A 27,826-nucleotide genomic window follows, 5' to 3' on the forward strand; every position below is an offset into this window, starting at 1 on the left:
ACTAAGCATTTCCATTATATTTTGATTTAATTTCTGTATGCTTGTACTTGATAGAGTAGACCTGTACAATCTAAAATTCCCACTACTTCATGTATTTTTAAAGGCGATAACTTTCAGTTTCCTTTGCCTTCTCTGAAGGAATTACAGTGCGTCTTTAAGCGGTACGCATGCGCAAACACCACTGCGCCCCTTGCGCGGCCTTGGGTGCGGCGCTAACGTCATCGCGCGTGGATATGTCACATGATCAGCGCGATGACGTCAACTACAAGCAGGTAAGATGGCGTCCTTCAATGAAGCAGGAAATAGCGTCAAATTGATGTAGTTTAAACAAAAGTTAATGTTGTTTAGGACATAACAGTGATCGTACCAGGAGACATAAAACCAGTAGGTAAGCATCGGGGCTATTTAAATTGGGTGTTGGTGTGTAGATAGTAGGAGAGCGCATTCTTTAATCCTATTGGTTAAATGTACATAATCTCTGGGTGAAAGCAAAGGAGTGAACTTAAGCCTCCAGACGGTAAATACTCAGATCGAGTCATGGCACCGGTACCACTCCGTTACTTCATGGTCATCTGCCATATTACGACGGCAACTTTCTTGTTCTGCGCCTTCTACTGATATTGAGTTGAATACGAGGCCATTTCGAAACACCTCTGTTGACATTTGACACATCAGTTTATTAGCCAAAAGTTGAAGGAAAGATTTGCATTTAAAAAGCTCCCACTTCAAATTGTAATTTTCTTTTCTCTATTATATGTTTTATTTGTACACGGAGTTTGTAGATTGCCTGAATTATGTAGGTTTTCTCATACTTGATTTCATATACTGAGATCAAGTATATTTTGTGAAATAAAATGATGGACCATGTTTTGATTACTTTTCTATTTCCTGAATATAGGATGATTATTCCCTAATTGGCTAATGATTGCAATTACTTTTTGTGAGTTTTGTGAGCCTTTAAAGTTTCTATATTGTTCTTTGTAACAGTTTCTGATGAAGCCTTTGACTGTGGACATGAAAATCGTTTAGTTTATTCTCATTGTGGGTCTTTCCATGGTTGTAGGTGGTTAATTATTTCATTTCTTTGCCATGAAGCATTCCACTTCACCTGGCAAACTTTCACTTTTGCATCATCTGTGTTAGGGAGGGTGTGCATCAAGTTGGAATTTTAGTAGAACACAGGATGCCATTTCTTCCTGTTATGTTTAGTGATTGAATTTTGCTTGAAGCCAGATCTGTAACTTGTATACTGGCATTTTTGTTGTCACAGGGTCATACAGCTGTACAGAATGGAAGTAGACCTTTTGGTCCAACTTGTCCATGCTGACCAGATATCCTAAATTAAGATTTAATAAAGTTCCATTTACATTAGATTCCCTACAGCATGGAAACAGGCCCTTCAACCCAACAAGCCCACACCAACCCTCCGAAGAATAACCCCCCCAGACCCATTTCCCTTTGATTAATGCACCTAGGGTATGGGTAATTTAGCACAGCCAATTCACCTAACCTGCTCATCTTTGGACTGTGGGAGGAAACCAGAGCACCCGGAGGAAACCCACACAGATGCGGTGAGAATGTGCAAACTCCACACAGATATTCGCCCGAGGCTGGAATAGAACCTGGGTTCCTGGTGCTGTGTAGCAGCAGTGCTAACCACTGAGCTACTGTGTCGCCCATGCAGCATTTGCCTGCAGCTTGCTCATATCCCTCTGAAACCTTCCTATTCATGTACCCATCCAGATGTCTTTTAGATGTAATAATTGTACCAGCCTCCACCACTTCCTCTAGCAGCTTATTCCATACATGCATCACCTTCTGTGAAAAAGTTGCCCCTTAGGTCATTTTTAAATCTTCCCCTCTTACCTTAAACCAATGCACTCTAATTTTGGACTCCCCTATCCTGGGAAAAGATCTTGGCTATTCACCCTATCCATGCCCCTCATGATTTTATAAACTTTTATAAAGTCACCCCTTGGTCTCTGATGCTGCAGGGCAAATAGCTCCAGCCTATTCAGCCTCACCTTATAGATCAAATTGTCCAGCCCTGGCAACGTTCTTGTAAATCATTTTGGTATCCTATCAGGTTTCACAATATTCTTCCTGTAGTAGGGAGACCAGAATTGAATGCAGTATTCCAAAAGTGGCCTAACCAATGTCCTATACAACCACACGTTACTTTCCAACCATATACTCAATGCACTGACCAATAAAGGCAAGCCTACTAAATGTCTTTTTCACTATCCTGTCAACCTGGGACTTCGCTATGAACTTGCACTGAAGCTCTCTTTGTTCAGCAACACTCCCCAGGATCTTACCATAAGTCCTACCCTGATTTGGCTGTCTAAAATGCATCACCTCAGATTAATCTACATTAAACTCCATCTGCTACTCCTCGGTCCATCATCTCATCCTTATGGTATGCCGCTGGTCATAGGCCTTCATTCTGAAAAGCAACATTCCACCATCACCCTCTGTCCCTTATCTTCGAGTCAGTTCTATATTCAATAGCTAGTTTTACCTGTATTTCATGTGATCTAATCTCATTAACCAGTCTACTGTGCGGAACCTTATTAAAGTCCCTATATATCGCGTCCACCTCACTCCCTTGCTCTGTCCTGCTCAACACTTAGATATCCCATCTACCCTTAGCAGTCACATTTCAATTTACAATTGAATGAAGTCCTAGTAGGCTACAGCTGCTTTTACAACTTTTCCTTGATGAAAGTCAATATCTCCAGACCAAATGTTACAGAAGGCTTGATTAAGACTTTTTTCCTTTTTGCCTGCATTTCTGTTACTCCTTTGTATGCTATCTGATAATTTCTGTAAACCTTCCTTTGCTTCTTTCATGGATTATTTTCTGTAGCATAATCTTCATTAATCCTTTATCTTTCTGTTCTTTCTTGGCTTTTTGCTGTTGACGTTGAGGATGAAAACACAGCGCGTAGCTGTATTCTCATTATGATTCACTCCCAGTGTTTGAAGCAAATGATAAAAAGGTAAATATGCATCTAAATCTTTGTATTTTTTTTCCAAAACCTGCAAAACATGTTTTCTTAAATAAATATTTGCTACAATGGTATAGGATCATTTTGCTGAAAAAGACATGTTTTTGAAAAGCTTTGAGTGTTGCAACAACTTGCACGAATACCAATAAAGGGGAAGTCCAACATTTCTACAGGTATGAGAGAAGAGTGCATATTGATTGGCAAGTGGTTTCTTGTAGGAGCATTGTCATGGAGATTGCAGGAATTAATGCTAACTACCAGGTTTTGTTCAGATTTTAAACAAGACAGATTGAATGTGATGGATCAGGGCATTGCCCTGTGAATTGATCTAGTAAATAACTACCACCCATTTTCTTGATACATTGGATAGACATGCTTTTTCTGCCCAAAAAGAACAGTGCACATAAGAACTAGGAGCTAGAATAGGCCGGCTGGCCCTTTCAGCCTGCTCCGCCATTTAATAAGATCATGGCTGATCTTCTTGTGGACTTAGATCCACTTACACGTGCTCTCACTGTATCCCTTAATTCTTTTATTATTAAAAAAAACTGTCTTGGCTTTTAAAATGTTTACTGAAGCAGCATCAACTACTTCACCGGACAAGGAATTTCATAGATTTACAACCCTCTGGATGAAGAGTTCCTTCTCAATTCAGTCCTAAATCTGCTCCCTCTCATCTTGAGGCTATGCCCTCTTGTCTTAGTTAAAAAAAATCACATAACACCAGGTTATAGTTCAACAGCTTTATTTGGAAGCACGAGCTTTCGAAGCACTGCTTCTTCATCAGATGGTTGTGAAGTAGGACCACAAGACGAGAATTTATAGCAAAAGATTACAGTGTCATACAGCTGAAATGATATATTGAACAAACCTAGATTGTTTAGTCTTTCATCTTTTAAAATGAGCTTGCTGGTTTCATTTCTTTAATATGTAAATCCCAGAACTTCTCTTAAGTCACACTAACAGAAGATGACATCTCAGCTCAGACAATGCCTTCAAGGTGTGGGGTTAGAGTCAGTCTGTATCCCAATCTTGAGGCAGACTGGTTCTATTTCCAAAGTGAAATTCACAAAATATTACATGGATTGACTGCCTGCATTGACTGTCTGGTCTTCTCAATTCAGTTTACCTAGCTAGGTAGCCTCTGATGAATAGTTAGTGATAAATGGTTATTACTTCAGTTCACAGACCAAAAGTACCAAATATAACATTTTTGAGAAATTGGCAGCTAAGTTGATGACTATATATATTTACAGATGTAAAGATCTTGGAGAAGGTGCAGAGGAAATCCTCTTAGAGAGTGCAGATGAAATTTATTAGAATTATACCAGGTGTGGATAACTTCAATTGTTGAGGGAGATTTAATAGACATCAGAATTAAGTGTTTTGAGGATTAACTATTTCCACTGTTAGGAGGGATCAGTCGCAGCTGGGCACAGACTGAGGAAAACTGGCAAAATAAAAACAATTGAGGTGAAGTAAGGATAATTTTTGTTAGCGTGTTATGATGATCTGGATTTCAGTGTCTGGAAAGATGATTGAAGCATTCAGTTATTTTAAAATGCAATTAAGTGTATAATTTTGAAGTGGAGAAAATTATAGAACTGTCAGAAAGCGCAGTGGATTAGGACTGATTAGGTAAGTTGCAAAGGGGCAACAAAACATTGAGCTGAATTATCTCTTGTGCTCTAAAATGTTACAGAACAATTTACCAAATTTATGAAAGAAAACTGAAAATGGATAAATCAAAAAAAAATCTATAGTTCTAATCTGAGGAACACGACTGTTCAGAATGCTGGTCAGAATAATCTGATTTATGGTCAGAATTCCATTTTGTGATTTTTAAAAATAGTTTCTACAAATTTTGTTGAAACTGGTATGCCTCTCTAATGTCAATTTGCCAGCTCAAACCTGTAAGGCTGTACTGATTATCCAGCTACATATATCTCTTTGACACTTCTATATATGTAAGGACAGTTTTTGTTATGAAGCTTGTTTCCTGCAATGTTGAATTATTGGAATTTAGTATTAAACAAAAGAGAAGGCCATGGTATTAAGTGGTCATCCAAAGATTAAAAATACAGTTTTAAAAAAGATAGAAGGTTACATGGCAACTAGCCTCCCAGCTATCAAAATTGGAACTGTAAGTTTAACTGCAGCTTGAACATGTTGTTGCCCTCTGAAGGTCTCTGTCATAATCTGACCACAATTATATTTCGAATCTTTTCAATGAAATTTGCTTCATTGTAATAAAAGAGCAAGCCAAACTGTGTCCATGCATATGGTGTATTCTTCTTTATTCCCCCTTGACCTCTCTGCAATCTTTGATAGATGAGCATGAGCGTGTCACTTTCCACCATCACTATTCCTCTGTTGTCAAGTCTGAGGGAACTGCTCTTACTTGGTTCCAAGCTTATCTACTTAATTATAACCTTTAGTCTTCATAATATTATCTCTGAAGCTTCTCAAAAATCTATACTCAGAGTCTTTCACTTTCTTAGTGCACATATTGACCTCTGTCAGTATTCCATGGAATCAGCTTCCACATGTACATTGACAACTTCAGGTTTCATATACTCTATGACATCTGTCAATCCATCTACTGTCTCTGTCTTCTCAGATTTCACTTTCAGTTCTTTCTATAGCTGAATCACTCCAGCACCAGCAATATTTTGGTGAACATCCTCAGCACCATGTTTTGTGCAGTCACACTCTCTTATTATGGTGTCATGACCAGAATGGGTCACAGAGTTTGGTCTGTGATGTGGAATTCCTTTCTAATCTATTTGACCACTCATTTCCTCCTCCTTATTTCAGACCTTTTTTAAAAATAACCATGTTTGAACAAGCTTTAAATCATCCCTCCAGATATCTTTTTTTGGCTACAATTTTTTTTGATTATGTTTCTATGATGTTGACAGAACAAATTAAGTTCTGAAAAATGAAGTATCCTTTTATCATGATTTATTAGTATCATGCATTGGCAATCATTTTGAATTCTGGAGTCATTGTAAATGTGAAAATATTTAATGACGATATCCAAAGTCCCCAATTTACGTGATTTGGTGAGTCAAATTAAAAGAACACTGGGTTTCCATATTTAACAAGAAAATAACTGTCGACAATTAACCAACTGTGTTCAACCAGTGGCACTTGGGAAACATGGACTACTAAGTTATAACGTGACAATTTCAACTCTATCCATTGTGATCAATGAAGCAGTTTTGAAGTATAGTCACACGTGCAGTGCAAGAAATACAAATGCTTCTCAATTAGTATGTTAATGCTTGTACAATTTTAGAATTTTTTCCCAGTTTGGGACACTTTAAACTCCAAATTTGAAATGTATTGAAGTTCTAAATCTCTAGTGGAAGAATATCGATGCTGGAGTGCTGTGAGTCCTTTGTAAATCTTTGCAATACTTTGCCAGTAATTTTGTGTTTGTTGTTGGTGACAACATCATGTCTTTTTCATGGAAAGATTGTTTATTCACTACTTTTTACCCTCTGTCTTATTAAAAAAAACCTATTTCACACTACACAACATAATTACATAAAATATCATCAAATAAACCAGAAAGGACAGGGAGATTAGTGTCCGTGAAAAAGAAATGGAGCAATATCATATTTACTATAGTCGAATATAGTACAAGCCAAATGCAGGTGAAAAATCAGAGATGACGAGTTTCTGAATTTTGGAGTATGTCTTAAACATCTTAGATTAACCATTATAATGGTCTGTCTGAGTGAGTACCAAATTGTGGAAATTGTTTTTGTTCTATCGGCTCAATTCCCAGTAGAAACTGAATTAAAGTTATCCAAACCATTCACATGTAATAGATAAAGTATAAGTAGAAATTTTACTGCTATTACCTCAGCTGGCCTCAACCCTTGCTCCAAGGCAAAAGTACGAGTAATAACTCACTGCATCACTGATGAATTGATTGAGAAACTTCTTAGTCAGTAAGCACCTATGCATGAATAAATCATGTTAAAGTGCCAACATTTTCACATTCTAACTTATTATAAATGTTAAAGCATTCTTTCATGGCTTTTTTACAACACCCCTTTGCAAGATGTCTGATTGATCTGTTACAGAAATATGTCCTTTACACTCTGACACCGTTTAACCGTATTGAGTTTTTCTACGACTTGGAATTAGCAGACTATCATGATAAATTCTAGATTCATACAGGATGCTATTATGTATTCAGCATAAATCCAGAGCTGGAAGATATAAAACACTAGATTCAATTCAGCAAGTAAAAATAAATTTGATGTCTCAGACATCAAAATACAGACATTTAACATTTGGTATACATACGACTAGATTGTCTGTTTAAAAGACTTCATTGTTTATCACAAATCCTCTGGCAAACTGCTAAAATGAAGATCTTTGTTGGAGCACGTATTTGGTTGTCTATTTCAGACATAATGTGATCAGTAGATATTAGCAGTTAGCCCGTGGATCTTTATGAATTCTGGTATTGTTTGTAGTTTTGTTTATTCTTCAAGTGATAAGGGCTTCATGTGCTGGGTCAGCATTTATTTCCCATCCCTTGAGATATTGAAGGGTGAATTTGCTGACCTGCAGGAAATTGGATGTCCTGAGGGTAGGGTGGTATGCTTCTGTCTTACAGGTAGAATGTAAGAAATCTACATCCCTATCTCTTGGCATTCAGAGCCATTTCCTAGTTATTCAGAGTAAAAGAGTTACATTATTATCCCCTATTCAGAATTAATAAGAACATTGCAATTAAAATTCTGACCATATCCTGTAGTTTAAAAAATGATTCACAACATATCTAGCCATCTAGGGATGATGTACATTACATTGTTTCTGGAAGTGATACGATCACTACATTGTGTCTTGAGTGGCATGTGACTGTAGGGGAATGGCTAGGGGCATTTTGTGGGCATTACTGACAGTAATGTGAAAGTCTTGTACTGTATAAAGGAAGTTCAGAGATATCTTTGACACGACTTTGCTAGCCCTGTGAAGTGCGTTAAGGGTTTCTCCAGAAAGCTTGTACTTGATAAAAGTTCAGTTGTTCACAGAAGTTGGCATGTTGCAGTTGGATCAAGGGTGTAAGAATCTCAAGAAAAAGAACCCAACACACTGATTGCCCTTTTCAAATGGCTATAACGAACTACCTTCTTCAATTGCTGCAGTATATTTGGTGTATGTGTACACATAATGCGATTAGGAATGGAGCTCCAGGACTATGATCCAGTGACAGTGAAGTAACAGTGATATAGTTCAGGATAATGGCTTAGAGAAGAACTTTTAGGTAAGTGTGTCTCCACTAATCTGTTGTCCTTGTTCTTCTAGATTGTAGTGACAATGAGTTTGGAAGGTGCTGTTTTATGGGTCTTGGTGACTTTGTAGATGGCACACAGTTGCTACTATGTATTGGTGGTGGAGAGAGTGAATGTTTGTGGTTTTGTGTCAGTCAAGCAGGCTCCTTTATCCTGAATGGTGTCAAGCTTTTTGATTGTTGTTGGAGCTGGACTCATCCAAACGACTGGAGAGTATTTCATCACATTCCTGACTTGTTGATGGTGGACAGGCTTTGGGAGTCAAGAGATGTGTTACGTGCTAGGAGGAAGTAAGGACTGCAGATGCTGGAGATCAGAATCAAAACGTGTGGGGCTTTAAAAGCACAGTCGGTCAGGCATCCTCTGAGGAGCAGGAGAATTGACATTTTGGACATAAGCCCTTCATTACTTGCTGCTGAATTCCTAATGTCTGATCTGCACTTGTAACCAAAGTATTTACATAGCTAATCGAGTTCAGTTTCTGTTTACTGGTAACTCGAGAATGTTGTTAGTGGAGGATTCAGCAATAGCATTGCCTTTTGAAAAGTCAAGGGATGATGGTTAGAATCTCTTCTGTTGGAGATGATCGTTACCTGACACTTTTGTGCCATGAATGTTACTTGCCACTTTCCACTAGGGACAAAGAAAGGGATAAACACATGAGTAGAAAGGGAATAGAGGGATATGGATTCGGTTAATAAACAAAGGTTAAATGTGGCAAGAAGGCTTGGAGGGCCAAATGGTCTGTTCCTGTGCTGTATTGTTCTTTGTTCTTGTTCTGAATCACCCTGCTGCTGCTGCTGCTGCTGGTCCTGGCCCTAGCCTCAGGCCCTACCTCTGACCCAAGCACGCAACCCTGTTATTGGGTGCTGATGTACTCTCCTCCCTCAGATGCTGCTTGTCAGCTCAGGCCTGGATGTTATTCTGGTCTGTTGCATTTGGACACAGACTAATTCAATATCTGAGGAATTGCAAATGGCACTGAACATGTGCAATTATCTGACTTTATGACAGAAAATCATTAATAAGACAGCTAAATATGTTTGGGTGTAGGACTCTACTTAGAAAATAGGTACAACAATAGGCCATTTGGCCCTTCCGGCCTGCACCACCATTCAATATGATCATGGAATTTCAGTATTCCATTCCTGCTTTCTGTCCATTGCCCCTTGATCTTTTAGTCAAAAGGGTCACATCCAGCTCACCTCTTGTATATATTTAACAAACTGGCTCCAACAGCTTTGTGTGCTAGACAATCCTATGGGTTCACAACTCTGAATGAAGAGATTCTTCCTCATATCAGTCCTGAATGGTTTACCCCTTATTCTTACACTGTGACACTGAGCTGTTTGGGTTGGATGCTCCTAGCAGGGTATAATGTGGACTCGATGGGTTGAATGGCTTGCTTCCGCAATATAGGGATTCTGTGGATGCTATGGGTTAATAGTTTGGGTGAGGAAATTGCATGTCATCTTCTGGGGGTCCTTGTACACCAGTTGCTGAAAGTAAGCATGCAGGTATAGCAAATGGTGAAGTGTGAAAATGGTACGTTGGCCTTCATAGCAAGAAGATTAAAATACAGGAGCCAAGATCATCTTACTGCAACTGTTTAGGGCATTGGTAAGACTACACCTGAAAAATTATGTGCAGATTTGGTCTCCTTATCGAAGGAAGGATATTCTAGCTTTGCAATTCTTTCGAAGATTTGTGGCTCAAGTTGAGGTTCTCCAAACATTTACGGGTGCAATACGCTAAAACTAGCCTGATGGGAAACCAATGCCATCTGACTGAGCGCCACCATGAACAGCTGTACTTCCTGCATCAATACCGCAGGTAACAGGTACTACCAAAATGTCTCAAATACAAACCACTGCTCAGCAAATGGCACTGAACATGTGCAATTATCTGACTTTATGACAGAAAATCATTAATAAGGCAGCTAAATATGTTTGGGTGTAGGACTCTACTTAGAAAATAGGTACAACAGTAGGCCATTTGGCCCTTCCGGCCTGCACCTCCATTCAATATGATCAAGCCAAAAAAAAAGCAGAACAGAATGACTGCAGAATGTTGCGAAAAATGGAGGGTTGTCTTTCAGACTGAAGGCCTGTGACCAGTAGAGTACCACAAGAATTGGTGCTGGGTCCTCTACTTTTTGTCATTTACATAAATGATTTGGATGCAAGCATAAGAGGTACAGTTAGTTAGTTTGCAGATGACACCAAAATTGGAGGTGTAGTAGATAGCGAAGAAGGTTACCTCAGATCACAACAGGATCTTGACCAGATGGGCCAATGGGCTGAGAAGTGGCAGATGGAGTTTAATTCAGATAAATGCAAGGTGCTGCATTTGGGAAAGCAAATCTTAGCAGGACTTATACACTTAATGGTAAGTCCTAGGGAGTATTGCTGAACAAAGAGACCTTGGAGTGCAGGTTCATAGCTCCTTGAAAGTGGAGTCACAGGTAGATAGGACATTGAAGGCGGCATTTGCTATGCTTTCCTTTGTTGGTCAGAGTATTGAGTACAGGAGTTTGGAGGTCATGTTGTGGCTGTACAGGACACTGGTTAGGCCACTGTTGGAATATTGCGTGCAATTCTGGTCTCCTTCCTATTGCAAAGATGTTGTGAAAGTTGAAAGGGTTCAGAAAGGATTTACAAGGATGTTGCCAGGGTTGGAACATTTGAGCTATAGGGAAAGGCTGAACAGGCTGGGACTGTTTTCCCTGGAGCATTGGAGGCTGAGGGGTGACCTTATAGAGGTTTACAAAATTATGAAGGTCATGGATAGGGTAAATAGATGAAGTCTTTTCCCTAGGGTTGGGGAGTCCAGAACTAGAGGGCATAGGTTTAGGGTGAGAGGGGAAAGATATAAAAGAGACCTAAGGGGCAACTTTTTCACACAGAGGGTGGTACGTGTATGGAATGAGCTGCCAGAGGAAGTGGTGGAGGCTGGTACAATTTTAACTTTTAAGAGGCATTTGGATGGATATATGAATGGAAGGGTCTGGAGTGATATGGGTTGGGTGCTGGCAGGTGGGACTAGATTGGGTTGGGATATCTGGTCGGTGTTGACAGGTTGGACCGAAGGGTCTGCTTCCATGCTGAAAATCCCTATGACGCGATGACTCTATAGCCACAACCAACTCCATAAGCACAATTGGGAAATTTTGCACCAAAAACCTTTAGAAACCAACGTGACAGACCATGAATGGACAGACATACTAGACGAGCCATCCGCATCAAACAACAGTAACAGAGAAAATGAAAAATCTATCCCTGCAGGAAAAACTAAGTTCACACAAAAGAACAATATGGACAACTGAGACACTTGGATTAAAAACCTAACAGTCTGACCACTAACTGATATGTATAAAGCTGCCCTACTAAGAGGGATGAACTACAGCTACAGAGAGGACAAAAAGGACTTCTTAGCAGCATTAGAATCAACCTTGAAGGACAATGGACTCACAGCAGAAACCCAGCAGACCATCAGACAGACAGTTGCATCAGCACTAAGCAGGAAGAAGGAAGGGAACATCCTCAACACACAGGAGAAGAAAGCCTTATAAGGACTCAGAAAAGACAGAAACATTGTATCCTACCTGCAGACAAAGGAAGCATGTCGACATCCTAAACAGGACACAGTACATTGAGAAGGCAAACTCACTGCTCACAGATACCAACGCTGACCAACAGGTAACGATAGACCCAACGTCACAGCCACATTGAAGAAACTTCATAAATCAAGACAAATTAACAAGACAGATCTCCAAAAAATGAAACTGGGTGGATTCAACACACCCCTCTTCTACGGACTACCTGAAGTTCACAAACCAGGATCCTCCTCAGACCCATAACTCATTCTAGGTATTGAGGGAGTGCAAGGAGGTTTACCAGGCTGATGTTAAAATTTTACAAATTTTGTAAGGCTAGATAGGGAACATTCTTCCTGAGTTTACCCAATGAATGGGAGTCCAAAATGGTGGGTGGGTTCACAGTTTAAACACGCAATAGACCATTTCTCAAAGAAACCCACAAAATTCTATCAGGATTAGACAGGGTGGATGCAGTACGGATGTTCTCCATGAACAGGGAATCCAGAACCATGGGTCACGGTCTAAGGATAATTGGTGGAACTTTGAGGACAGGAGAGGAATTTCTTCTCCCAGACAGTGGTGAGCCAGTGGATGGAAATAGATTCTTTTAGTTCTAAGAACTATAAGGATATGGAGAGAAAGTGGGAACAGGGTACTGAGATGGATGATCAGCCATGATCATATTGAATGGTGGAGCAGGCTCGAAGGGCTGAATGGCTTTACTCTTCCTATATTGTATGTCTTTATTATGCGTTGTTTCCATGTCTTTCTGTTGCATTATTATGCGTAGCAGGGAAGCATGTGTCTTCAATTCCTCCTGTCACAACATTTTAATGACTTCTTTCTTGCAATCATCTCTCTTTGCTGCCATTGCAACTTTACTTTGTATTGTTTCAATATCATTCTCATTTTTGCTGACCTGCCTAACCTAAGAATGGTTACAGTACAGACGGAAGCCTTTTGGTATTTCATGTCATATCAGCTTTCTGCAAGACCGCGGAGACCTTTCCCTGAAATGTTCATGTGTTTTTTTTTCTGTCTGTCACTGTTGTTTTGTCCTTCCCAAGATCCACAAGCCTGACCACCCTGGCCGACCCATTGTCTCAGCATGCTCCTGCGCCACTGAACTTATCTCTACCTACCTCAACACTGTCCTATCCCCCCTAGTCCAGGAACTCCCCACATACGTTCGAGACACCATCCATGCCCTTCACCTCCTCCAAGACTTCAGTTTCCCCGGCCCTCAATGCCTCATCTTCACCATGGATATCAAATCCCCCTTACACCTCCATCCGCTATGACCAGGGCCTCCAAGCCCTCCGTTTCTTTCCCTCCCGGCGTCCCCAACAGTACCCTTCCACCGACACTCTTATTCGTTTGGCCGAACTGGTCCTCACCCTTAACAATTTCTGCTTCGAATCCTCCCACTTCCTCCAGACCAAAGGGGTAGCCATGGGCACCCACATGGGCCCCAGCTATGCCTATCTCTGTTGGCTATGTAGAAGAGTCCATCTTCCGTAATTACACCGGCACCACTGCCCACCTCTTCCTCCGCTATATTGATGACTGCATTGGCGCCACCTTGTGCTCCCGCAAGGAGGTTGAGCAATTCATCAACTTCACCAACACATTCCACCCTGACCTTAAATTTACTCGGACCATCTCTGACACCTCCCTCCCATTCCTGGACCTCTCCATCTCCATTAATGATGACAAACTTGACACCGACATTTTTTACAAACCCACTGAATCCCACAGCTACCAGAACTACACCTCTTCCCACCCTACTTCCTGCAAAAATGCCATCCCCTATTCCCAATTCCCCCGCCTCCGCCGTATCTGTTCCCAGGAGGACCAGTTCCACCACAGAACAAACCAGATGGCCGCCTCCTTTAGAGACCGCAATTTCCCTTCCCACGTGGTTAAAGATGCCCTCCAACGCATCCCGCACCTCCGCCCTCAGACTCCACCCCACCAACCGTAACAAGGACAGAATACCCCTGGTGCTCACCTTCCACCCTACCAACCTTCACATAAACCAAATCATCCGGCGACATTTCCGCCACCTCCAAATGGACCCCACCACCAGGGATATATTTCCCTCCACACCCCTTTCCGCCTTCTGCAAAGACCGTTCCCTCCGTGACTACCTAGTCAGGTCCACGCTCCCCTACAATCCACCCTTCCATCCTGGCACCTTCCCCTGCCACCACAGGAATTGCAAAACCTATGTCCACACCTCTTCCCTCACTTCCATCTAAGGCCCTAAAGGAGCCTTCCACATCCATCAAAGTTTTACCTGCACATCCACCAATATCATTTTTTTGTATCCGTTGCTCCCGATGCGGTGTCCTCTACATTGGGGAGACTGGATGCCTCCTAGCAGAGTGCTTTAGGGAACATCTCTGGGACACCCGCACCAATCAACCACACCGCCCTGTAGCCCAACATTTCAACTCCCCCTCCCACTCTGCCAAGGACATGGAGGTCCTGGGTCTCCTTCACTGCTGCTCCCTCACCACCAACGCCTGGAGGAAGAATGCCTCATCTTCCGCCTCGGAACACTTCAACCCCAGGGCATCAATGTGGACTTCAACAGTTTCCTCATTTCCCTATCCCCCACCTCACTGAAGTTCCAAACTTCCAACTCACTACTGTCCCCACGACGTGTCCTACTGCCTATCTTCTTTTCTACCTATCCACTCCACCCTCCCCCTCCCTGACCTATCACCTTCATCCCCTCCCCCACTCAGCTATTGTACTCTGTGCTACTTTCTCCCCTACCCCACCCTCCTCTCACTTATCTCTCCACCCTTCAGGCTCTCTGCCTGTATTCCTGATGAAGGACTTTTGCCCGAAACGTCGATTTTACAGCTCCTTGGATGCTGCCTGAACTGCTGTGCTTTTCCAGCACCACTCTAATCTAGACTCTGGTTTCCAGCATTGCAGTCATTGTTTTTACCACTCTGTTGTTTATTCCTTTCTGATTTTGTCTCTTTCCCCAAAGACCCACTTACCTGTGAACTTAACAAGCTTCGGCAAAAATTATTGGTTCATTATTTTTACATCTATATATTTACCATTTTCCCTTACTCATTCATTATCCCTCGTCCTGTCATTTTCAGCAGTCATTGTATCAACCTCTTTGTTCTAAGTGTCTCAAAATTATGCTCTAGCAACTCATTGCATGATTAGAAAAGGTAATCGTTCATCAGAAGACTGACCAGACTTCTATGTCTCTTTTTGCACTTTGCCACAGACCTACATATAAGCTTTCCATCACAGTCATGATCCTTCCTCCGAGACCCACTTTTTTCCATCTTATTTCTCTTTTCATGAAACTAGCCACTCAAATAGACATGGTGAGGACAGTGCAGGTGAGAGAGAGAGAGAGAGAACCTGCACAGTTACTGCCTTTGCTGTTTGAATTCATGTATCACTGGACATCAGAGTGCATCTGGGAAAATTAACAAATAGTGAAATTCACAACTAATCTTGGAGGAACCTGTTTGGGTGAAGTTCTCAGCACAGACCCAAATAAGTTAATTGTTGTTTTAAAGTGTCCAACAAAAAGGCTGCAGTAGTGATTAGAGTGGGATTTTTTCTTGTTTATATATTTTTGGAGATATGTCTCTTGATTAAACTTAAAATATAAGCCGTAACTATTAATTTAACCTGCGCGATGTTTTGTAGAGGAATAAGACATTATTATTTTCTGGGTCTGTAAATTGTGAAGGAGCAAAAATGACCTTTAGTACAGTGATATGTACTTCTTGTCAGATGTGGGAGTTGAAAGAGTGTTTCAGGGTTACTGCAGATTGTATCTGCCATAAATGCTGTTGGATGCGAATCTTATCAGATTGCTTCTAACTGTCTCTCCAACCAATCCATTCAATGTGGAATTTGCAACAGCAACAGTATGTGATGGATGGCAGTTATAGGAAGGGGAAAGTCAAATAGATGGGTTAACTCCAGGAAAGGTAAGAGAGGCAGGCACCTAGGGGAGGAGTCTTTTGTGGATATACCCATTTCAAACAGGTACGCTGTTTTGAAAAATGTAGGGGGTGATGGATTCTCAGAGGAACGTAGCCTGAACAGCCAAGTTTCTGCATTAGAGCCAGTTTCAACACCAACGAGGGGTACGTCGGCTTCCAAGAGACCAATTGTGTTAAGAGATTCTGAAGTCCGAGGTACAGACAGGTGTTTCTGTGGCCAGCATTGAAAAAGCAGAATGGTGTGTTGGTTCCCTGGTGCCAGGATCAAGGATGTCTCAGAGAGGGTGCACAGTGTTCTCACGGGGGAGAGGGGACAGCAAGAGATCATTGTCCACATTGGAACCAACTACATAGGGAGGGAAAAGGTTGAGATTCTGAAGGGAGATGACAGAGAGTGAGGCAGAAATTTAAAAAAGGAGGTCCTCGAGAGTAGTAATATGTGGATTACTCCCAGTGCGATGAGCTAGTGAGGGCCGGAATAGGAGGATAGAGCAGATGAATGCATGGCTGAGGAGCTGGTGTATGGGTGAAGGATTCACATTTTTGGATCATTTGGAATCTCTTTTGGGGTATAAGTGACCTGTACAAGAAGGATGGATTGCACCTGAATTGGAAGGGGACTAATATACTGGCAGGGAAATTTGCTAGAACTGCTTGGGAGGATTTAAACTTGTAAGGTGGGGGGGGGGACCCAGGGAGATAGTGAGGAAAGAGATCAATCTGAGACTGGTACAGTTGAGAAAGAAGTGAATCAAACAGTCAGGGCAAGCAGGGACAAGGTAGGACTAATAAATTATACTGCATTTATTTCAATGCAAGGGGCCTAACAGGGAAGGCAGATGAACTCCAGGGCATGGTTAGGAACATAGGATTGGGATATCATAGCAATGACAGAAACATGGCTCAGGATGGGCAGGATTGGCAGCTTAATGTTCCAGGATACAAATGCTACAGGAAGGATAGAAAGGGAGGCAAGAGAGGAGGGGGAGTGGCATTTTTGATAAGGGTTAGCATTACAGCTGTGCTGAGGGAGGATATTCCCAGAAATACATCCAGGTAAGTTATTTGGATGGAACTGAGAAATAAGAAAGGGATGATCATCTTATTGGGATTATATTATAGACCCCCTAATAGTCAGAGAGAAATTGAGAAACAAACTTGTAAGGAGATCTCAGCTATCTGTAAGAATAATAGGGTGGTTATGGTAAGGGATTTTAACTTTCCAAACATAGACTGGGACTGCCATCGTGTAAAAGGTTTAGATGGAGAGGAATTTCTTAAGTGTGTACACGATAATTTTCTGATTCAGTATGTGGACGTACCTACTAGAGAAGGTGCAAAACTTGACCTACTCTTGGGAAATAAGGCAGGGCAGGTGACTGAGGTGTCAGTGGGGGAACACTTTGGGACCAGCGACCATAATTCTATTCATTTTAAAATCGTGATGGAGGGGGGATCTAAGATGGCGGCGATCTGAGAAGATCAGACTGCAGAGCTTCGCATCACAGCAAGAGCGGGACGGTCGTTAAAGCCACCCACCCCAGGTCATCAGGATTTCTTGGGGTGTTGGAAAGATTGTGGAGCCCCAAGAAACATTAAAAAATTGAATTACCTGTATTTTTCAGCTGTCCAGAAATGCCTAAAAAGGGAGGAGGAGCATCTGAGGCTGGGCCTGCAGGTCAGTCTGCAGCAGCCTCGGAGCCGATTACTCTCTAGGACCTGGTGAACCAGCTCTCGAAATCTCGCGAGATGTTGGGGAAACCGATTGAAGAGAAGCTAGCTCCAGTCTCTTTCATGCTGCAGAAGCATGAGCATCAGCTGGGAGACGTGGAGAAGAGGATGGATGAGGTGGAGCACAGGGTCACAGTGGTGGAAGCTGATGCCAGTTCATTCAAGGAAGAGATCCAAGCCATGAAGACGCAGGTTTGTAATTTACGTGACCAAGTGGATGATCTTGAACACAGGGGCAGGAGAGAAAAACATTTGGATCATCGGTCTGCCCGAGAGTAAGGAAGGTGAGTGGCCTGCGGAATTTGTTGAAGATTGGCTTCCGAAATTCCTTGACTTGGAGACTGGCATGAGAGGATTGAAGATAGAGAGGGCTCACCAGGTCACAGCACGGAGGTCGGGTCTGGGTCACCGCCCTCATCCTTTCCTGGTGCGGTTCCATCATTACTAGGATAAGGAGAGTGTCATGGAGGCTTCCAGACTCCAGGGGAAGGATCCAAAGGCCCTAATTTACAAAGGGGTCTAATATCATGTTTTTTCAGGACTTTTCAGTAGCGGTGATCCAGAAACAAAAATTGTATGATGGTGTCAAGAGAAGATTGAAGGAGCTTGGGATTCAGTACTCCCTGAGATATCCGGCAGTGCTTCGGATCACCTTAGATGGATCCATGCATCTCTTTGACACATCGGAGAAGGCAAGAGACTTTGTGGACAAACTAATCTAAGTTAAACAATTGTAGTATGTATAAATATCGTTGCTTGGGTATGCGTTTATCATTCTGTAAAAGAAATGGAGGAAATCCGGTTGGAGCTTGGTTTTTCTCCCTTTTTTTACGTCTATTGATGATAATTTGGTTCAAACTATGTCTGGCGGTGGTTAAGATGTACATTTTAAATTTCTAAGTAAGGACATACCAAAGGATGGGTGGGGTATTTATTCCCCTTTTTTTAAATAAAAGAATTTTCTTTATTCATATTGCTATTCTATGGGGTGTTTATTCTTTTTAGCTTGTGCTTGCGATGTGGCTCTAGCTGGGAGAAATGAAGGTGGTTGAGATGGTTAGATGCCTATTTATGGGCAGTTCGGGACAAGTAGTTGCCCCCTCCGGGCAGGGGGTGAGTTTCCCTATTCAGCGTTATTGGTGCTTTATATGTTGGTTTGTTTTCTGGATTTTGTTTTTTATTTTTCATAATTATGTATGTTTAAATGTAGTGGTTTTAGTTTATGTAGTTTTTATATTTGGTGGACCATGCGACACGAAGGCTCAGCAATTTGTGGTTTGGGTTCCTCCTCTCTGGAATTTAAATGTAATTGCAGAAGATTACGGCTAATGATTTGATTAAATGGAGTCCCTGGAATATCAAGGGAAGTCACTCACCATTTAAGAGAAAGAAGGTAGTCTTGAGTCTTAGAGAGGAGAAGGTGGATATTGCTTTGTTACAGGAGACACATTTGGATGACCAGGAGCATCTGAAATTACAGTAGAATGGCTTTGACCGAGTTTATTTTTCATCATTTAATACCTGAAGTAGGGGAGTGGCTATATTGGTTTGAAAAAATCTCTCATTTAAATTGTTAAAGACACATACGGGAGGTTTGCAATTCTTAAAGCCTTGATAAATGGGGAAGAATATGGCATTTTAAATGTTTATTGTCTCCCAGCTCATCCTCTTAAATTCTTGGTAGATGCTTTTTCTAAACTGATAAGTCTCAAGTCTGGGCACATCATTATAGGGGGAGATTTTAACTGCCTCATGGATGCCACAGTAGACTGGTTGCCTAAAGGTCCCTCGATACCCTCTGCACAAACTAAACAGTTATTGAGTCTGTGTGGGGAATTAGGATTGGTGGACGTCTGGAGGTGTTTCCACCCTACAGGTAGGGATTTCACGTTTTTCTCCAATCCGCATAGATGTCACACGAGGATTGATTTTTTTTCTGACCCCTGCGGTAACCCTGAATCTGGTGGGATCCTGTACGATTGGTAATATTGCCATCTCTGATCATGCTGCAGTGTACCTTATGGTTAAAGATGTTACAGTGGATTCAAGGTACTTGCGAATGGACCCCTTTATTCTCATGGACAGCTAGTTTGTGGAGTATTTCTCTAGGGAATTTCGGGCATTCCTAGACATCAACATAGGCTTGGTTGATAGCTCATCTGTTCTCTGAAAAACTGCCATAGCTTATGCCAGGGGGTTAGTCATTTCATATTTCACAAGTAGGAAGCGGCAGAAGGGTGAGCAGCAGCGTTTCCTTGAAGCACGGTTGAAGGCAGCCGAGAGGGCCTATTTTGACAGACCCTCGTTGGTCAAACTACAGAGGATTACGGCACTGCGGTCTGCAATAAATTCCATGCTCATGCAGACGGCAAAGAAGGAGTTGGCTTTTGCAAAGCAAAGGTTATACGAGCATGGTGACAAGCCAGGCAAATACTTAGCATACCTTGCCAGAAAGAGAAGTGCCCCACAAACCATTACAGCGATTAGGGAAGGGTCTAGGAACCTAACATGTGATTCTAAAAAGATTAATGTGTCATTCCAGAGATTCTTCTCTAAGTTATATCAGTCTGAGAATTGTGAGGAGGGGGCAGGCCAAAATGGAATCCTTCTTTAGAGATCTGAAGCTCCCGGGTGTGACTCCCGAACAACAGTCCTTTGTCAATGCCCCATTATCAGAGCAAGAAGTGCAGGAAGCTGTGAGGCAGCTTCAGAGTGGAAAGGCGCCCTGTCCTGATGGACTTCCCAGTGAATTCTGTAAGGAATTTATAAGTACACTGTCAGGCCCGATGTTTAATGATTCATACAGTCATGTTTGTCTCCCACCATCTCAGAGAGGCCAATATTTCACTTATCCTTAAAAAAAGGGAAGGATACGGAAGAATGTGCTTCATACAGACCCATCTTGCACTTAAATGTGGACTTTAAGATCCTTTCTAAGGCTCTTGTGTTAAGGCTGGAGACTGCATTAGCTTCTATTATTAAAGAGGATCAGACAGGCTTCATAAAGGGTCGCAGATCCTCCAATAACGTTAGGAGGCTGCTTAACGTAATTCAAACATGCCAACAGCAGTCAATACAGGGATTGGTGATTTCTTTAGGTGCAGAGAAGGCATTTGACCGAGTTGAGTGGCCATACCTTTTCTATACTCTAGACCGGTTTGGTCTGGGCAAAGTTTTCATAAGATGGGTAAAGGCTCTCTACAGTGTACCTCTCGCTGTGGTCATTACCTTCATGGTACGATCAAGCAATTGTAATATTTCCACGGGCAGCCGGCAAGGCTGTCCCCTTTCACCATTACTTTTTTACGTTGATGATTGAACCATTGGCAGAGGCCATTCATGGGGATCTCAAGATATCAGCTCCAGAAGTGGGGTAAAAATTACATAAGATCTCGCTGTATGCAGATGATGATCTAATTTTCTTGACAAATCCAGCAGTTTCAGTGCCTTGCCCGATGATACAATGCATTCATGCGTTTGGTGGTTTTTCAGGGTATAAGATTAATTTTGCTAAATCAGAGGCTATGCCTATGGGTGGTCTTACGAAAGAGTTGGCTCTTGAGAATGACTATAGATTCCCATTTAGGTGGTCACAAGGGGGTTTTGTGTATTTGGGCATATTCATTACTCCAGTTCTGGATTGGCTGTTCAAAGCCAATTTTACTCAAGTATTTGAAAGCGTTAAACAAGATCTCCAAAGATGGGAGGCACTTCCAGTCTCATGGTTGGGTCAGATAGCACTTATTAAGATGAATATTCTCCCTCGTTTGCTATACCCTATATGGATGCTCCCCCTGATTTTCAATAAACAAACACTCAGGAGACTGAACAATTGGTCCAGCTCCTTTATCTAGCACCGTAAACGGCCCCTCATTAAATTAGCCAAACTGCAGTTGCCTCACAGATTGGGGGGAGTAGACCTTCCGGACACTAAAAATTGCCAATTAAGCTCGTTTTTGACCTACAAAAGTGATTGGGTTTGTGGGGACCCTCTTTCAGTATGGCTAGATATTGAAGTCTCCCAGGCAAGATGCGCCCTTACCAGTTTGCTGTTTTTGGACAAGGTGAGGACAGTTAGAGAATATTGCCATAACCCAATAGTCATCAATACTGTTAAAGGAGGAAAGGTAATATTGGCAAAACATCTTTGTTTACACCTTTCGTGAGTATGCCGAGTTTTTAACCAGGTATGATAAATTCGGGATTTAAACGTTGGGCAGCTAGGGGTATATCTTGCATGGGTGATTTATTTGAGGGAGATATGATTAGGTTAGATTAGATTACTTAGTGTGGAAACAGGCCCTTCGGCCCAACAAGTCCACACCGACCCGCCAAATGATGTCCTTCGATCAGTTAGTACGGAAGTACGAGTTACCTAATAGAGACCTCTTTCGTTTTATTCAAGTTAGGGATTTTATTCAACAATAGACCACACTTTTGACTAATCCCTACAATTCTGACATAGAAAGAGGGGTACTAAGGGCTAAGAGTACACTCTCTGTCAGTACTCTCTTTCACCAATCGGGAGATGCCACCTCAGATGAGTCTGATCGACTCTGCAAGATGTGGGAAAGAGAGCTGGGTGTTGAAGTTTCTTCAGAGGCATGGGAGGATATTTGGGAGAATGCAAGGAAGATATCAATTTGCAATAGGACCCATGCTTTACAGTTGAAGATACTCCACAGGGTCCACTTAGGCCCAGACCGTTTGTCAAAATTTAAACCAGGGGTATCTTCAGCATGCCCCAAGTGCAAGGTCTGTATGGGTACTCTTACCCATTGTATTTGCTCGTTACAGGCTTCAAACACATTGGAGCGCTGTGGTGGGTGCAATGGAGAGGAGTTTAGGTGTAGGGTGGAGAAGGACCCTATTTCCCTCCTTTTGGGCCGACCCATTGTATTTCCTGCAGACTCGCATAAGGAAAAACATTTCAATATTCTTACATTCTGTGCGAGGAAGAATATCTTGCTAGGTTGGATATCAGAAACCCCCCCCCCCGGGCCTGTCGGGTTGGCGGAAGATTATTATGGAGCATATTCCCCTGGATTTTGTCACAAATATGGTACACCACAAAACTGAGAATGGCAACCCTTTTTGAAATACCTGGACACCGATTTATCTGCCACACTAACAAGGGCTTTTATATAGCCGTAACGATTGTGTTTCATGAGTCCAATATTTAGGGAGGAGGAAATATGAATGTATGAGTGTTTTGTTTGACTGGGCTGAGTTATTACTATTTATTTGTTTGTTGTTAGGTATTTATTTAGTTAGTTAAATAGCTAGTTTAGGTTTTTTTTAAATTTTATACTTCTCGATATATGTTTATACATTTGTATAGGAGGATGGGTTGGGGAATGTTTTTATTATTTGGGTTTAGTTTTGTACTATTTTTGTACTGTTTTGAATTGCATTGTTTTGTATTTGTTGTAATATTTAAAAAACTATTTTTTTCTTAATAAAAATATAGTATATAAAAATATAGTGATGGAAAAGGATTGACCAGATCTAAAAGTTGAAGTTTTAAATTGGAGAAAGGCCAATTTTGACAGTATTAACTTTCGAAAGCTGATTGGGGGGCAGATGTTCGCAGGTAACGGGATGGCTGGAAAATAGGAAGCCTTCAGAAATGAGTTAACGAGAATCCAGAAAAAGTATATTCCTGTCAGGGTGAAAGGGAAGGCTAGTAGGTATAGGGAATGCTGGATAACTAAAGAAATTGAGGGTTTGGTTAAGAAAAAGGAGGAAGCCTATGTAAGGAATAGACAGGATAGATCGACTGAATCCTTGGAAGAATATAAAGGAAGTAGGAGTATACTTGAGAGGGAAATCAGGAGGGCAAAAAGGGGGCATGAGATAGCTTTGGCAAATAGAATTAAGGAGAATCCAAAGAGTTTTAACAAATGCATAAAGGACAAAAAGGGTAACTAGGGAGAGAATAGGACCCTTCAAAGATCAGCAAGGTGGCCTTTGTGTGGAGCCGCAGAAAATAGAGTTACTAAATGCGTACTTTGCATCATTGTTTACTGTGGAAAAGGATATGGAAGGTATAGACTGTAGGGAAATAGATGGTGACATCTTGCAAAATGTCCAGATACAGAGGAGGATATGCTGGATGTCTTGAAACACATAAAGGTGGATAAATCCCCAGGACCTGATCAGGTGTACCCGAGAACTCTGTGGGTAGCTAGGGAAATGATTGCTGGGCCTCTTGCTGAGATATTTGTGTCATCGATAGTCACAGATGAGGTGTTGGAAGACTGGAGGTTGGCAAAATTGGTGCTACTGTTTAAGAAGGGCGGTAAAGACAAGCCAGGGAACTATAGACCGGTGAGCCTGACCTCAGTGGTGGGCAAGTTGTTGGAGGGAATCCTGACGGACAGGCTGTACATGTATTTGGAAAGGCAAAGACTGATTAGGGATAGTCAACATGGCTTTGTGCTTGGGAAATCATGTCTCACAAACTTGGTTGAGTTTTTTGAAGAAGTAACACAGGATTGATGATGGCAGAGTGTTGATGTGATCAATATGGACTTCAGTAAGGTATTCAACAAAGTTACCCATGGGAGACTGATTAGCAACGTTAGATCTCATGGAATACAGGGAGAACTAGCCATTTGGATACGGAACTGGCTCAAAGGTAGAAGATGGAGGGTGGTGTTGAAGGGTTGTTTTTCAGACTGGAGGCCTGTGACCAGTGGAGTGCCACAAGGATCAGTGCTGGGTCCTCTACGTTTTGTCATTTACATAAATGATTTGGACGCGAGCACAGGAGGTACAGTTGGTAAGTTTGCAGATGACACCAAAATTGGAGGTGCAGTGGACAGCAAAGAGGGTTACCTCAGATTACAACAGGATCTTGACCAGATGGGCCAATGGGCTGAGAAGTGGCAGATGGAGTTTAACCCAGATAAATGCGAGGTGCTGCATTTTGGGAAAGCAAATCTTCGCAGTACACTTAATGGTAAGGTCCTAAGGAGTGTTCTGAACAAAGAGACCTTGGAGTGCAGGTTCATAGCTCCTTGAAAGTGGAGTCGCAGGTAGATAGGATAGTGAAGGCAGCGTTTGTTATGCTTTCCTTTATTGGTCAGAGTATTGAGTACTGGAGTTGAGAGGTCATGTTGTGGCTGTACAGGACATTGGTTAGGCAACTGTTGGAAAATTGCATGCAGTTCTGGTCTCCTTCCTATCGGAAAGATGTTGTGAAACTTGAAAGTGTGTTTCCAGGGTTGGAGCATTTGACCTATAGGGAGAGGCTGAACTGGCTGGGGCTGTTTTCCCTAGAGTGTCGGAGGCTGAGGGGTGACCTGAGAGAGCGGCATGGATAGTGTAAATAGGCCAAATCCTTTCCCTGGGGTCGGGGAGTCCAGAACTGGAGGCCATAGGTTTAGGGTGAGAGGGGAAAGATATAAATGAGACCTAAGGGGCAACTTTTTCACACTGAGGGTGGTACAAATATGGAATGAGCTGCCAGAAGAAGTGGTGGAGGCTGGTACAATTGCAATATTTAAAAAGCATTTGGATGGGTGTATGAAGAGGAAGGGGTATGGGCTGGGAGCTGGCAGGTGGGACTAGATTGGGTTGGGATATCTGGTCAGTGTGGATGGGTTCGAACGAAGGGTCTGTTTCCATGCTGTACATCTCTATGACTTTATGACTCTAAATTTAAAGTACATAATATATGCCATAGGATCAGCAAAGGTGAGGAAGTCGGTGAGAGGGAAAGCAAAATGGTGACAACAGTTGGAAATTATGAATGGACTGCTACGATTAAGAATTTTTAGATTAGATTATTTACAGTGTGGAAACAGGCCCTTTGGCCCAGCAAGTCCACACTGACCCTCCAAAGAGCAACGCATCGATACCCATTCCCCTACATTTACCCCTTCACCTAACAATTTAGCATGGCCAATTCACCAAACTTGCACATTTTTGGACTGTGGGAGGAAACCGGAGCACCCAGAGGAAACCCACGCAAACACATGTAGAATGTGCAAACTCCACACAGACAGTTGCTTGAGGTGGGAATTGAACCCGGGTCTCTGATACTGTGAGGCAGCAGTGCTAACTACTGTGCCATCGTGCTGCCCAAGAAGAGTGAAAAGAAATTGAAATGTTGTGGGGTATTGGTAGTTGAACCCTGGTTGCAGTATTTGTAAGGTTGTTACAGGTCACTGGGAAAAATGAAGCACCATTATCAAGTAGAAATTAAATTGGCACTATGTGCAGGTCTGTGATACTCTCAAAGTCTTCATGTCTGATTGAAATGAGGCTGAGAGGTTAATGAAATAGCAAATGAAAAATGGACCTTGGAAACCAATGTGAGTCGAATGCTTTATTCATTTGAGCTTCTATAATGGTTTCAGAAGAACCGTCACCATTGAATGCAGTTTCCCGTTGTCTGTCTGAATGCTTATTGAATGGTACAGTCAATTAACAAGTTGGGCAGGGTGGTGTGTATATCTGTAAATAGCATAATGCTTCACACACATTTCATCAAGTTAAAATGGAAGATGTTATTTCTGCACTTGCCAAGCTACCGCATTTCTTTTATGATCCCATGTGACTGCATTGAGGATGAAACTATTCCACCTGGTCCTTCTCTATTCACTTTGAGACAGCTGACCATGCTATCCTTCTCTGACACCTCTCCATTGTCATGCAGTGGGTTGAACTGAAGCTTGCTCGTTTCATTCTTATCTATCAAGTTGTAATGAAAGAATGACGTGCAATCAATTCTCCTCCTATTCCTGTACTGTTACTCCTGGTGTCATAGAGTCATTGTCATAGAGATGTACAGTGCAGAAACAGACCCTTCATTCTAACTCATCCATGCTGACCAGATATCCTAAATCAATCTAGTTCCACTTGCCAGCATTTGGCCCATATCCCCCTCAACCCTTCCTATTCATATACCCATCCAGCTTCCTTTCAAATGTTGTAAGTGGACTTGCCTCCACCACTTCTGCATTCTATGCATCTCTTGTATCTTTCTCTGTGACAATAAATACAAAGTAATCATTTAGCTTCTCTGACACTTCTGCTTTCCCCCAATTTAAATTGTCCAGACTGTGACTGAATGGGCCCATGTTTATCTTAAGTCGTAGAATCTCTACAGTGTAGAAGCAGGCCATTCAACCCATTGAGTCCACAGCAACTCTGTAAAGAGCATCCCACCCAGATCCACCCTCCTATCCTCTCCCTGTAACCCTGCATTTCTCATGTCTAATCCACCTAGCTCACACATCCCTGGACGCTATGGGGCAATTTATTATGGCCAGTTCACCTAATCTGCAATCTTTGGACTCTGGGAAGAAACCAGACCACCAGGAGGAAGCTCATGCAGACATGGGGAGAATGTGCAAACTCCACAAACACTGCCTGAGGGTGAAATCAAATCCACGTCCCTGGTGACGTGAGGCAGCAGTGCTAACCACTGAGTCACCATGCTACCCCTGGCAAATGTTTTCTTTTTACACACCTAAAGAAGAATTTACGGTATATTTTCATGTTTTTTGCTAGATTGCATTTATATTCTGTTCTTCTTTCCTTATCATTTTCTTGGTCCTCCTTTCTGCCCAAAAATTGAGCTGGTACATTGGAGGCTGTAATGAATAAACAATATTCTGGTTTTAATTTCTTGTCCTTGTTTTCAAATTTGTCCATGGCTCCATCCGTTCTCCTCTCTGCAGCATCAGAATTGTCTTCAACTTCAATTTTCTTGACTTCCCTCCTAAACTTTGCATTTCTCTATCTATTCTTCTTTTTAAAAAAACAAATTTTTTGATGAAGATATTGGCCACTGGTCCTAAAATCTCTTTATTTGACTTATCAATCTTGTTTGATAACACACCTGTGAAGCATTGGAATTTATTTAAAAAATGCATATTGTTGGTTTCAACTATTGTACTTGGGTTGGCACAATGTACAACAGCATCAAAGCAGAAACGTAGATGGGCCTTGTAGCCAAAATCGTACAATATCTTAACATTAATTATCTGAGCAAATTTGTGCCATTGCCAGTGTGGTCTTCAATCTGTCATAACAATCTTACTATCATAGATGTAAAGTTAGAATCTTAAATTCAATGTAGTGTGTAATTTAGTGTCTAAGTTCAAATGAAGATTTGCAGATGTTGGACATCTGAAAGGAAAAGAAGAATTGCTGGAGAAA

At 41.9% G+C, this 27,826-nt stretch overlaps 1 protein-coding gene across 5 annotated transcripts in view; it reads left to right on the forward strand.

Moving 5' to 3' along the window:
- Nucleotides 1–256: 256 nt before the first annotated feature.
- Nucleotides 257–27,826, forward strand: part of ubap1 (ubiquitin associated protein 1) — a 76,971-nt gene continuing 49,401 nt past the window's right edge. For 2 of the 5 annotated variants that reach the window (XM_060829624.1, XM_060829636.1), the window contains exons 1-2: nucleotides 266–388; nucleotides 2,932–3,002. The gene's annotated coding sequence lies outside the window, so the exon portion shown is untranslated. Of the gene's footprint in view, nucleotides 389–2,931; nucleotides 3,003–27,826 lie in introns of all 5 variants that reach the window. The other 3 variants (XM_060829634.1, XM_060829635.1, XM_060829631.1) reach the window with 3 other exon arrangements.

The sequence above is a fragment of the Hemiscyllium ocellatum genome, chromosome 1 (assembly GCF_020745735.1).
Source record: "Hemiscyllium ocellatum isolate sHemOce1 chromosome 1, sHemOce1.pat.X.cur, whole genome shotgun sequence".
Taxonomy (NCBI): domain Eukaryota; kingdom Metazoa; phylum Chordata; class Chondrichthyes; order Orectolobiformes; family Hemiscylliidae; genus Hemiscyllium; species Hemiscyllium ocellatum.